Source organism: Protobothrops mucrosquamatus, unplaced genomic scaffold, assembly GCF_001527695.2.
Source record: "Protobothrops mucrosquamatus isolate PMUCROS unplaced genomic scaffold, P.Mucros_1.0 scaffold1337, whole genome shotgun sequence".
Taxonomy (NCBI): Eukaryota; Metazoa; Chordata; class Lepidosauria; order Squamata; family Viperidae; genus Protobothrops; species Protobothrops mucrosquamatus.
In genome coordinates, this window is record NW_015387535.1 from 359,655 (window position 1) to 372,810 (window position 13,156).

Sequence of the window (13,156 nt, forward strand, 5' to 3'; positions counted from 1 at the left end):
ACATTTGGTTTTTCTTGCCTAAATGTAGAACCTTACTTTTTTCACCATTGAATTTCATTTTGTTAGATAGCGCCCAGTGTTCAAGTCTGTCCAGATCCTCCTGTATCTTAAGCCTGTCTTCTGGAGTGTTGGCTATTCCTGCCAGCTTGGTATCGTCTGCAAATTTGATGAGTTCCCCATCTATCCCCTCGTCCAGATCGTTGATGAAGATGTTGAAGAGCACTGGGCCCAGAACAGAGCCCTGGGGCACCCCACTACACACTTCCCTCCATGTAAGTAAATGGCTATCTCTAATGATAGTTTTTATATTATCTCTAACATGGCAAAGCGCTGTTAAGTCTTGCTAATTATTAGAAACACAATGCAGAATTAGATGGAATTTTGCATTGATCTAGCACAGGTTAAATAATACTGTTAAATAAAAATAATGAATCAATAGAACGTATCTTAACAATTACAACTATTCACCTTGTAAGCTGCTCTACTTTGCTCATTCTTGACTGTTTGTGAAACCAATTATTTTGTTGTTGCTGTGTATCTTTATTTTTCATTCTGAATTATTATGTTGATGTTTGTAACTGTATTCAGTACCCGGAGTATGTGCTTCAAACAAAGAGCCATATAAATTAAATAAAATATAAATAAATAAACAACCTGAATTTGTGAGTTTCCAAGTACTATCTAGTTCAAATGAATAACTATAATGAAAATGACGTTTCATTTAAACATATTTTTGAAGTAAGAGAAATATTTATCTCTTTGATTCAGTAAATACAAATCAATAGACTAGAATAACTGCTGTTTATTATTCATCAACTTTTCCTAATAATTTTTAAAACTATTTATTTTGTGTCATTCAGCACCTAAGGCTAATTTTTTGCTAGAATGGTAGATGTAATTAGTACACAACTCAATGCAAAATATAAATTACTCTCTTATTATATTAGGTAATTAAAGCATCCTGAACCCTTCCCATCCTCCCTGGCTGCATAAAGCCACCTCTCCAACTGGAATTTTAAAATCTCAGTGTATTGTCTAAATAGCATAAAGAATTACTTTTGGTATGCTCTCTCCAGTTTCTTGATTAATTAAAAAGCATATATTATAAATGTTGCAATTGTGCCCCCTCCAATTAATAAACACTGTTTCTAATGCAACACATTCTCTCACTCAGTTTTCAGTGTTCTATTTCCAGATAACATTTTGGATATTTCAGACATTTCTTTAGCTGCTGATCTATAGGATAATTCACTGGTACCTGGAAATCTAAATCAGGGATTGGCAGAAACAGAACAAGAGTATTTTATGCATATAGAATGGATCCCAGAATTTGCCAACCACCAAGTCAGATAATTGGTTACCAAACCCAGAATTGTCAGATGAAAGCAGTTTTAAGCATGAATCATCCCAGCCCTATTTGGAGAAAATGGAGAATTCATAACTGTAATTTTTTCCCTGCACAGTTGCAGTTGATCTGTACATTAGGGAACATATTCAACTTGCAACCATCATTTTGGTTGTTTTCATTCACTGGACAGAACAAACACCATTGCATCTAATGGTTGCTGTGTTTTAGCACTACTGGCAGTAGGATACATTTTGTACCCTTCCTCTATGTTGTAATAATCACAAAACTTGTATTACCTGCTAACTGTGTCGCCCATTCTATTTAACATTTGTATGAAGACATTGGATGTTTATCATCAGGAATTATGGGGCTGGGTGATACCTTTATACTGATGACAAAGTGTTGTGAGTCCGTGCCAGCCACTGGACCCAGCAGCTGAGTCCGGGGAATCAAGAGGAGGAGGAGGAGGGGCCTGGAGAGCCATCAGAGTCGGAGGAAGGCTCTGATGAGCTCCAGGACTTACAATTGGATGAAGAGCCTGGCCCCTCCAATCGTGCTCAGGCGGAGACTCAGCTGTGCGGGAAAGCTGAGTCAGACTCTGAGGACTCACAGCTGGAAGACATTATAGACGCTCGCAAACGCAGACAGGCAACAAGAGCAGGACAGAGGGAGGCAATGGGGCAACTCCAAGGGAGGAGGAGAAGGCATTGAGAAGCCACGCCTTGGGGCTGCATAATAAAAAGGGAAGGTGTGGGCGGTGCTGGTTGCTGAAAGCAATCGTTTGCAAAGGAATCCATGTTTGCCTTGCTTGTTTCATGGAATCCATGTTTGCCTTGCTTGTGGACAATTCTCCGTTTGCATCGTGTTTTGTTTGCCTTGGACAATTCTCCGTTTGCATCGTGTTTTGTTTGCCTTTGCTTTTGGGACATTTTGCAGATCTGTACCTAATTAATAAAAAGGGTTTGTTTTCCCTGCATTTCCAGCCTACTTGTTAAAAGAGGGATTTGTCCTTGTGAATTAACAAGGACTCACATAGGCTGGGACAGAACACAAATTTAGTTTGCCTTCCCTTCATCACCGAGTGTGCCAAGCTCCTCAGTTTATTCCTGCTTGGACTGGATAATGGGCTCGATATAAGAGGAGTACAGAGATTAACTTGGAGAAAATATGTGGCAACTGTTAGTAGAACATGAGCTTAGTCTGGTAAAACAGGAAAGCTGAGAAAGAAATCCAAGATTGTGTTCACTGCCTTTACTCTTTGGTATAAAGAGGAGGGACAGAAAATGCTAGCAGGCTTTCAAGTTTCTGTTATTATAGTCTATGTTAATAAAGTAGACATATTTCTTGCAATGTCTGTTTCCTGACCTGGCCTGCCTTGAAGGGCTGACATTGGTGAAATTAAAACTGAGTTTTAAAGAAATAATTAAAACTGAATTCTGACAAATCAGAAGGTTTAGTATAAACCACAATTTGAAATGGGATTGTTTGGATAAAACATGATAAATATAGTGAAACAGTTTCACCTTATTTCCATATAAAAAATCATGGTTAGTTGAAAGTAGAAGAAAATTACTTTCATTCCTCCTCTCAGTCATGCCATGATTGCAAAATTCATTCATGGAGCAACAAGTCACATATTGTATTACATTCAGTCAGAATAAAAACTGCATTATTAGATCAGTACAAGGAGAGTCTATGGATATCCACTGGCTGTTTGTCCTGAGATTGCCTCCAGACATGATACCAATAGCTGATGTCATCTTATACTACTCAGCATATTGACTTCCCTGGGATTTTTAACTGGTAATATTAGTCGATGGATAAAAATTAAAAAAAAAATTTCTTCCTCAAGGAGATTCTTAGAATCTTAAAACTATAGGTAGCAGTATTGTAAAATTACACTGTGCCATTTGGCATTATAATACAACTATTTCCTGGAATGTTAGGGAAGAAGAGAATGTTAAAAGGCCATCTATTTCCACTGCTCTTTTCAACCAGATGAAAAGGCTGACAAATGTACAATCCTTTTTCTAATTGATAAAGGGACATTTTGCTGGCTATTATTATTATTTCATCAGAAAATATTGATGATCCCTTGAATAATCAGCAAAGAATAAAACAAATAATGCAATAGTGTTGATTAATTAGAGATACTCAACTGATGGCTTGCTAACTTACAATATTATTATTGTTTTCTTTTCCTCGGTGCAGCCCTATAGGTTCCTATAATTTTCAGGAAAACTCACACTGTCACATAGGCAGGAAAGATGGATCCTTTTGTCTGATCTACCTAGAGACCTGAGATTTGCTTAATTTCTGAAGGATACTCAGGAAGTTTCTCAAGGCATTAATAGTCAATTTTATCAAGTCTAGTTGGCCTTTGGAACATGTAGTCAAAACAAACTGATTTTACTGCCTGAAATTTGTAAGGATCTAGATGAATTAAAACAGATTTAGATGCAATGCCAGCAAGAGAAAGTATGGATGCAGAAGCCAAAATATTCCAGTAGGTTTTACCATTAGTCCTAAATATAATATAACTTCCCTATGCAGAAAAGGATCAGAATCTGGGATCTCTCTTGGATTCATAGCTTCTGCTAGAAAAGCAAATCGAGGCTATGGCCAGGAGAGCCTTTGGACTAGAAAGGGCCACAATATCTATTATGGCAGTGGTGGGATTCAGCCAGTTCGCACCAGTTTGGTAGAACTGGTAGCTAATTTTTTTGTTGTCTTCGGCGAACCGGCTAATGCCCTAGCCCCGTGGTGGCGAACCTATGGCACGTGTGCCACAGGTAGCACGCAGAGCCTCTCAGTGGGCACGCGCATCATCGCCCCAGTCCTAGGCCTTCAGCTGGGTTTTATAAAACCTTTTCGCTTTAGGCCTCCACCGCCGTGTGCAAAAAAAAAAAGGTTCAATCAATTTGAACTTCTTGCAGGAAAAAAAATCTCACAAAGTTGGAATTGATTGATTGAACTTTTTAGCCCCACCCAGTCTGCCGTTACCACCGCAGCCATGCCCACCCAATGGGCCATGCCCACCCAATGGGCCATGCCCACCCAGCACCCGACGATACATAAGTGAGTTTTTGGTTGCAGTTTGGGCACTCGGTCTCTAAAAGGTTCGCCATCACTACCATAGCCCTTTTTCGCAAGGCTCAGAACGGATTGCCGGAAGTGCGTGGACGCCACTTCCGGAAGTCCATTCTTAGCTGAGGAAGCCTCCCTGGCTCAGAACAGACTTCCGGAAGTGGCGCCCACACAGAGAACTGGTTTTTCAGGTATTTGAATTCCACCACTGTATTGTGGCCATTTCTACTCCAGGAGGCTCTTTTAACAATCACTTTGACACTTTATACTGAACATAGCACAACTTATCTTATGCTAAACATATCACAACACATTCTATATAGGGCTGCCTTTAAATTCCCATTAGAAGATACAGTTGGTCCTGAATGCAGAGCATAAGTACTAAACAGGAATGTCACTATTCACCCATATAACACTACTGTTTTGGGAGTTACACCGGTTTCCAGTTGATTTCCAAGTACAATTCCAGGTGTTTTAGTTGTCACTTTTAAATGTCAGGACCTAGGTATTTTTGAGACACTTTCTCTGAGTGGAACCTGCCTGTCCAGTAAGATCTATGATGTAAATAAACTGAATGCAGTCCATCAATCATATATGACATGTCTTAAAAGAATAAATAAACATCTCTGGTTTCTGAGATCTATCTCTGACTGGAGAAATGGTTGAAATCATATCAAAGAACTGTCCTAACTCAGGTCCAGTCCTATATAATTAAGTTTTGCAATTAGCCAGACCCTTCCTCAAGTCCTACTATGCTGACTCATCAGGACAGGAGGGGGATTCCTGGAAGAGATGAACAAAGGATGCCAGGAGTATATAATTCTCAGCAGGACCACCCAAGTCATGAAGATCATCTCAGCTGATCAGATAAAACAAGCCCTGGAGGTGCCTGATCACTGTAGTTACAATAGCAAAGGCATCATTTCATACTGTGCAGGAGCATGGTATCCTTGCTTTGTTGCAGAAGAATATCAAGACTTGGCCTTCTGAAGAGTCTTTTGGGATTAGGTTGCTTCTGAAGTAGTATTGCCATGTGATTTTTCAGTATTTTAAGAAATATCTCTGTGTGATAGTTTCTGGTTTTATTGCTATGCCATTGGTGATTTGGGGTTTTTTAAAACTGTATTTTAATCCTCTTAATGTAATGAGGACCATAAGGTCACTCAGAGTCACTTTTAATTTAAATGGTATATAAGCCTTAATAAAATAATTTTAAATTTTTTTAAAAAAAGACTGGAGAATTCAATGTTTCTATTGGATCTGAGAAGGTTCTAAGTTATTTACCACTTTTTTAAGAACTATTTTAACAAAATTCGTCAGCACAGCAATTCCTGAGAAGCACTCTACCGGGATGACTGAGAATCTTTACACACACACACACACACACACACACACACACACACACACACAGAGAGAGAGAGAGAGAGAGAGAGAGAGACAGAGACAGAGACAGAGACAGAGACAGAGACAGAGACAGAAAGAGACAGAGATGGAGATGCTTTAGGCTGAAATCTTGACTATCTGCAATTTAAAAGCAAATAGCTTACTTTGTTTAAATACTCAAGGCAAAAAGTGAAGAACTCACAACAGAATGCACTGCAAATAACTAAGAATGCAAACCATTCTTGCTTCTTAATTTAATATTCTTAATAAAAGTATAAACAAGAACTGAAGTGGTAATGAATTTATAACAAATCCAAAGAACCCACAGGCCTCTCCAGTCATGCTCTTTTCTGCATACTTATTCCCACACCCTCATACCGCTTTTACTGACAATACCTCCAACAGCTATGTATTATTTATTATTTATTCAAAAAACCCAACGTTGAAAAGCAGGTCCCAAATGAGAACAATTAAAAGCAGTTTATGATAAACTAAAAAACCCATCAATTTATATTGAATTAAATAAAGAATTCAATAAAAGCTTCTAAAAATATAATGCGTAAACGCATAAATGGCTTAAAAGCTGTTGAAACAAGGGAAAATAATGCCAGATCTGTAGGCATTAATTAGGATAAATCTTAAAACTACTGCCTGACTGTTAAAAAGTTCAATGCCAACAAATCAGAATTGGGATGGCATGCCAAAATAACTATTATACAATTTAAATAGTAATGTTTCCTTTTGGCGAATGTATGTTGTCAGACATTTATTGTCACTCAGTGACCACCCTCATGCTTTATCCTTTGTTTAGGTGTTTTAAGCATGCCAAGCATCGCTCCATTTCCAAGCGCCCCATTTGCAAGCAGACAAAGTTTCCAGTCTCCATCAGCTCTCTGTCCAGGTGAAAAGTGTTTGGGTGCCTATGGGGCACTTAGAAATGGAGTGATTTGCTCCGTTTCCAAGTGCCCCATAGGCACCCAAACACTTTTCACCCAGAGGGAGACTGGAAGCTTCATCTGCTTGCAAATGGGGTGTTTGGAAACGGAGCAGTTTGCTCCATTTCCAAGCACCCCCTACGCACGCAAATGAAGCTTCCAATCTCCATCAGGTCTCCATCTTGGCGAAAAGTGTTCCAGTGTTGCGGAAAGGAGTTGGGGGGAAAAGGAGCAGGAAACAGGCACCGCAAACACTTTTCACGCCGAGAATGAAAGATTCTAGGGTCCGTGATCTTGCGAGAGTTCAGGCACATATTCTCTGCGAAAGAGGATGGATGCCTGAACTCATACGATATTACGGAACCCAGGAGCTTCCATCCTCTCCCTCAAAGGCAAAGAAACTGCCGCGGAGAGGAGACAGATCTTTGTAAGGTAAGTGAATCCAGCGTGGCAGGAAGTGAGGGGGAAGCAGTTGTGGGGAGCGGGGGGGGGGGGAATAGGGTGAATGTTGCAGAGCCTCTGCAGTCATTCATAAGGGCGAACAACTACCATGGTGCTGCAACATGGTGCTGCAACATTTGTAATTTCGGGACTTGCTCATAAACACTAGGAGGTGCTTATCAAACGGGCGCTAAGTGAATGCTTGTAACTTGGGGATTACCTGTACCAGGATTATGGGAGTTGTAAGTACAACAATGTTTAACACTAAATAAGAATTGGGGAAAACTATACCAGCTTATAATTTTACAATAATATTTACGACAGACATATAGCAATAGCAATAGCACTTAAATTTATATATCTCTTCACAGTACTTTACAGCTCTCTCTGAGTGGTTTACAAAGCCCACAACAATCTGGGTCCTCATTTTACCGACCTCGAAAGGATGGAAGACTGAGTCAACCTTGTGCCCTGTCAGGATCAAACTCTAGGCTGTGGGTGGAGTTAGTGTGGAATACTGCATTCTAATTACTGCTCCAAATGCATCTTTCTACAACTTTAAACTGCAAGCTGTTATTGCAGGACTACTGAATTGTCAAACTGACCGAACACTTTCTGCAAGAAGAGCTGCTGGGGGAATAAAATGACCCACCAACTGATGTTTCAAGGATGGCAGCTTGTTCAGTAATTTATCTTTTCCTCTAATAAATCAGCCACTCCTATCTCTTTCTAATACTTGTACCTTTATTGATGAGCTTCCTGCATTGCTCTCCAATTTAGTCAGATACATGAGTATTAATTTCACTTTTAAAAATTCATGTAAATTCATGTAAAGAAAACTAAATAAATATTTAACCAACATGGAACAGCTATAAAAAAGATTGTTATGGTTTTGTAGAATAATATAGTATAGACCTAATAATATAGACCTGTTATTTTGATCAATGAAACTATCAAAAAAGCATTTTAATAGCAATAATATCATCAAAGATCTGTAGATACTTACTCTCTAAAAGAGTCTGAAGTGCTCTCCAGTTTTCAATGACTAATTTTAAATGATGGGATTAAATAAGAAAAGCAATATATTGTACTCAAGAAAAGGGTTCAAAGATTAAAAAGAAGTGGTTCCTTTTTATTGGAAATTATTTATTTTATGTAATAGGTCCAAATTCAGTGTGTTTAATGAAAGCAATATTTTATTATTTCTAGGCAATCAGTTTAAAGAAAAACAAGAAAGTAAGAAAACCATTCTCATTAATGATAAGGATACTCAAAAACATTTTTAATATAAACACTCATGTGCATATAAGTCTTCTATTAAATTACAGGTAGACTCAACCTATAACCCTAATGGAGCCTGCCCATTACAGTTGTATGTCATAATGATTGTAAAATGGTTGATCACATGATCAATCAAATTTTATGACTTTTGTGGCAGTTGTTGGGCAAATCACTGTGATTGTTAAGTGAATCTGCAGTCGTAAAACAAATCAATGATTTGCTAAGGGCCTGGTTTTGTCCAAACCTTGAAGTGCTGATTTTCAACAAAATCATAGTAAAATACAATCACATGATTGTGGGATGCTGCAAACAGCTGCAAATGCAGCCATGTTGCCAAACACCTGAAGCTTGGTCATGTGACCACAGAGGGGGCTTGAATGTCAAACTGAGAATTCAGGTCACAAGCCCCCTTTTTTGGATTAATCGTAACTTTGAACAGTTGCTAACTGACAGGTCATAAGTCGAAGACTGCCTATGCGATGAAACCATTTGCTCACCACATACACATAGTGACACTATGTTCCGCACATATGAAGTGATCCTAAAAGTCATTAAATCTTTACTGAAAACCAAAAAGATGCCTATAGTTTTTAAATGTAAAAAATTGTTAGTTCAACTATTAACTAAGTCAGTTAAAATGTTAATCTGTGTAGTTAAAATGTTTTTAACATTTGATCCTGATTAGTCCTAAAATAGCAGAGAATGGCAGAGGGATGGGTATTTCCACAATTGCCCTATCTCTAATGACTAAAAATCTGCCCCTCTATGATAATGTGACCACACCAAGACTTCTGCTGAAGGACATGGCCTTTGGCTTTAAAGAAGTTTCCTAATACCGAATTAGAAGGTGAAAGAAGGTATGATTTTACTATAAATCCTTAGAAAGACCTCACCTGGAATACTGCATCCAGTTTTGGTCACATTACAAAAAAGATGTTGAGTGCAAAGAAGAGCAACTAAGATGATTAAAGGCCTGGAGACAAAAAACATTGTTGCAGGATTTGGTTTTGGCTAGTCTAGAGAAAAGAAGAGCTAGAAGTGACATGATAGCAGCATTCCAATATTTGAGAGGCTGCCGCAAAGAGGGGGGGGGGGGCAGCCTATTTTCCAAAGCACTAGAAGGCAAGACAAGAAACAATGGATGGAAACTAATCAAGGAGAGAAGCAACCTAGAACTAAGGAGAAACTTCCTTAACAGTGAGGACAATTAACCAGTGGAACAACTTGCCTTCAGAAGTTGTGGGTGTTTCATCACTGAAGGCTTTTAAGAAAACATTGGATAGCCACCTATCTGAAAGGGTATAGGGTCTCCTACTTGAGCAGGGGGTTGGACTAGAAGATCTCCAAGATCCTTTCCAGCTCTATTTTGATTGATTGAGATATGGGACTGTTGCCAAATTAAAGCTGTACTGTGTCTTCATCCTAAACTGTAATGGAGTCCAGATTGGAACATATCCCATAATTGTCCATATAATAAATTTACAGGACAATTCTTTTCCAATTTAACACCAAACAGAATTATTCTGAAAGTTCACCCTCTTGACTCTCTGATCTTCAGCAAGATCTGCCATTGACCAATTTGCAATCTTGTAGAATCTCTCTTTAACACAATTTATTTTACAAGTACTTGTGTGCAAATATATATCTCAGCTTTCTGGAGGGCCCTATTAAAGCATTAGTAGAAATAATATATTGTTTGAAAATAGCACATTTTAGAATAGAACAAACCTCAGTCACAGTTTCGCTTGTTCTAAAAGCATGGGTAAGTTTTGTGATACTTTTATGTATCGTGGAAAATGTCTCAGATCATGAAACTTGTTCCTGTTCTTAAAATTTGCAATGTTCATTGTTAATTGTGTTTTTATTAATTTACCAGAGGGAAATAATTTTATGATAGTTATTTTGATATCAATGAGACCTTATGCAACATTAAACTTTTCCATTTTTTACACTCATCGCTGCCTCATTTTTTAAAAATATAAAATCGGAGATTTGTTAACACCACTCAACCAACCAACAACATTTCCTAGTCCTTCATGGACATATCCAGCACTTTTTTCATCCTGTGTGATCAAAGATCAAGAAACATGCATTTTTTCATGTACCCTTTCCTTCTAATAACATACTTGAGGACCATCTTAACTCCAAAATGATAAGATAATACGGTTCTCTAATTCCTGTAAAACCAATCTTGCCACTACATTATTTTGTAGATATTCAAAGCAGAAGAGGGTTACTATACTGAATCTTCTTGTATCCTGGTTCCCACATCCTCCAATGTTAATGATTTATAAGATCAACTACTCCTGTGGAAGTGATACTATTAATTACTCTAAATTAATGCTTTAAACATTGATCCTAGGAAACTGCCAACAAAGAATATAACACTGGGTAGAAAATTACATTCCTTCTAACATTTGTTGATACAATGAATATTAGAATCAAGCTATAGAAATATACTTTATAAAACAAAATGCTACATTTATAGTCATAAAAACCAATATTTAGGAGGTCAAAATAGAGTTGCTCATATCTAGATTTTCTTAGAGTATATTATTTCTTTCCCCCAATGACTGATCCCCCTTAACTGTTTAAATATAAAAAATTCACTTAAAAGGTTTCAGACAGCTAGATAATATAGATTGCTATCATAACTGTCCTATTAGTAAGAACAGATGGAGCAACAGAACTTTATATTCAGCATGTGCAATTGCACAATATATGCAGCTTTTAAAACACTGATGTGCTCTAATGTTTATTAACAGAAGAATGTGCTTCATAGCCACAAATCAGAAAATAGAAATTGTACTATATTAATCTATACTTTCAACATCTGCTTAACTACTGGTTAAATTATGTCAGCTTTGTTCTCAATACAGCAGTAAGAGACAAATACAAATGTATGGATGCTTTTGCTCTATTAAAAAAAGCATATCCACTTAAGCTTTTTCAAATTCCATTAATTTCATTAGAAAGAAATAGATATTCTGGGCACTCTCTCACAAAAATCTAAATAATTTAATAAGAGTTAGGATTTCTCTGGATCCTCTTTGTAGTGTATTCATTAAAATATTCAGCTTTACAAAACAGATTCATTGTCTTTTGATGTGCAGGTAAAAACTTGTTACGGGCAGGATCAAAAGCAAAATACCTTCAATGGCAACTATCATAATTTATGGGCTACATCAACCCGAGGATAATATCATAATTAAGGGAAGTGATAGCAGTGATCTATACTGCGTTACTGAGGCTACATGTTGGTGACCAGTTCTGGTCACCAAAACACAAAATGATGCTGAGGCCCCAGAAAGAGTGTAGAGAGGAGCAACTGAGGGAAGACATGATAGCAGTCTTCCAATATTGGAAAGGGCTACCACAGAGAAGAGAGCATCAGTTTATTCTCCATAACACCTGAGGGTAGAATGAGAAGGAATGACTGGAAGCTTATCAGAAGGAGCTCCAACCTGGAAATAAGGATGAATTTCTTTACAATGAGAACTGTTAAGCAATGGAACAGCTTGATTCCCAGAGTAGTGGGTGCTCCATTGCTGGAGGTTTTCAACAAAAAAATTAGACAACCATTTGTCTGGGATGGTATGAGGACTCCTGCATTAGGCACAGGATTGGACAAGAAGATCTCCAAGGTCCCTTCCAACCCTATGATTCTATGATTATTGATGGTGTACTAATCCTACATGAACTAGCTATTTGTGAACGTACAATTTCATTTTTGCTTGGTTTCATTTGAAACCATTTGAAAGAAGATAACTTTTATTGTCATTTTTATACTGTGGGGACGATGGCACACATCAAAAATGAAATTTAGTTGCCCGCTCTCAAATGGAAACACATACATGACACACACCTAAACATACTATGAACAACATATGTATAGACCCACATCCCTACATACGTATACGTAGCAAATATTTATTATGAGAAACGAATACATAAACTGTAAACTTTGAGTAAGAATGTTTGTTTTTATACATCCTATCTTTCATTCAACTGCTGTTATTTAAAACAAATTTATATTGTTTAAAACTATCACCTTTCAGGGAGATATTGGCAACATCTTTTCTTCACCACAAACTGCCCCTAATAGTTATGAATATCATCTTAAACCCTGAATATCTTATTCACTGCTAAAAACTCATTTATCTTGTGAAAATGCCTACTGTTGATGCTAAGTAGAACACACATACACACATGGAGTTTATAAAGTGAAACAGTAGACTTTACAGCAATTTTATGCTAATATAAAACCACGTGAAAGAGATATTTTATAACTGTACAAACAAAACTTCCACAAATTCAAATCAATACATTTTAACATCAAAGCAAGAATATAGTCAATAATACACACACGTATTTTCAATTTACAATATTTATATCTTTCAGTTTCTCATAATGTGAGAGAAATAGGTGGTTAATTATTACTTTTCGTTATCAGAGTATTTTATAAAATCATACAGAAAAAAGTATTTTTCTCTAATTTTCTTCATCTTTCAATTTATATGTTAATTTTTCCATTATCACACTAGACTAGACCATACGTTATCATACCAATTTTTCTTATATGCTCCTTCTAGATGTTTCCAGTATTTTTCTATTTCTAATCTAGCAGCCATTCATAAAAAAATTAATAGTGCTTTGCATTTCAGCTTTGTATTATATATGT

General features: G+C 37.1%; 1 protein-coding gene across 1 annotated transcript in view; it reads right to left on the bottom strand.

Annotated features, from left to right (window-relative positions):
• Window positions 1–13,156, bottom strand: part of EFCAB11 (EF-hand calcium binding domain 11) — a gene marked incomplete in the record, with an annotated part of 41,741 nt that overhangs the window by 1,176 nt on the left and 27,409 nt on the right.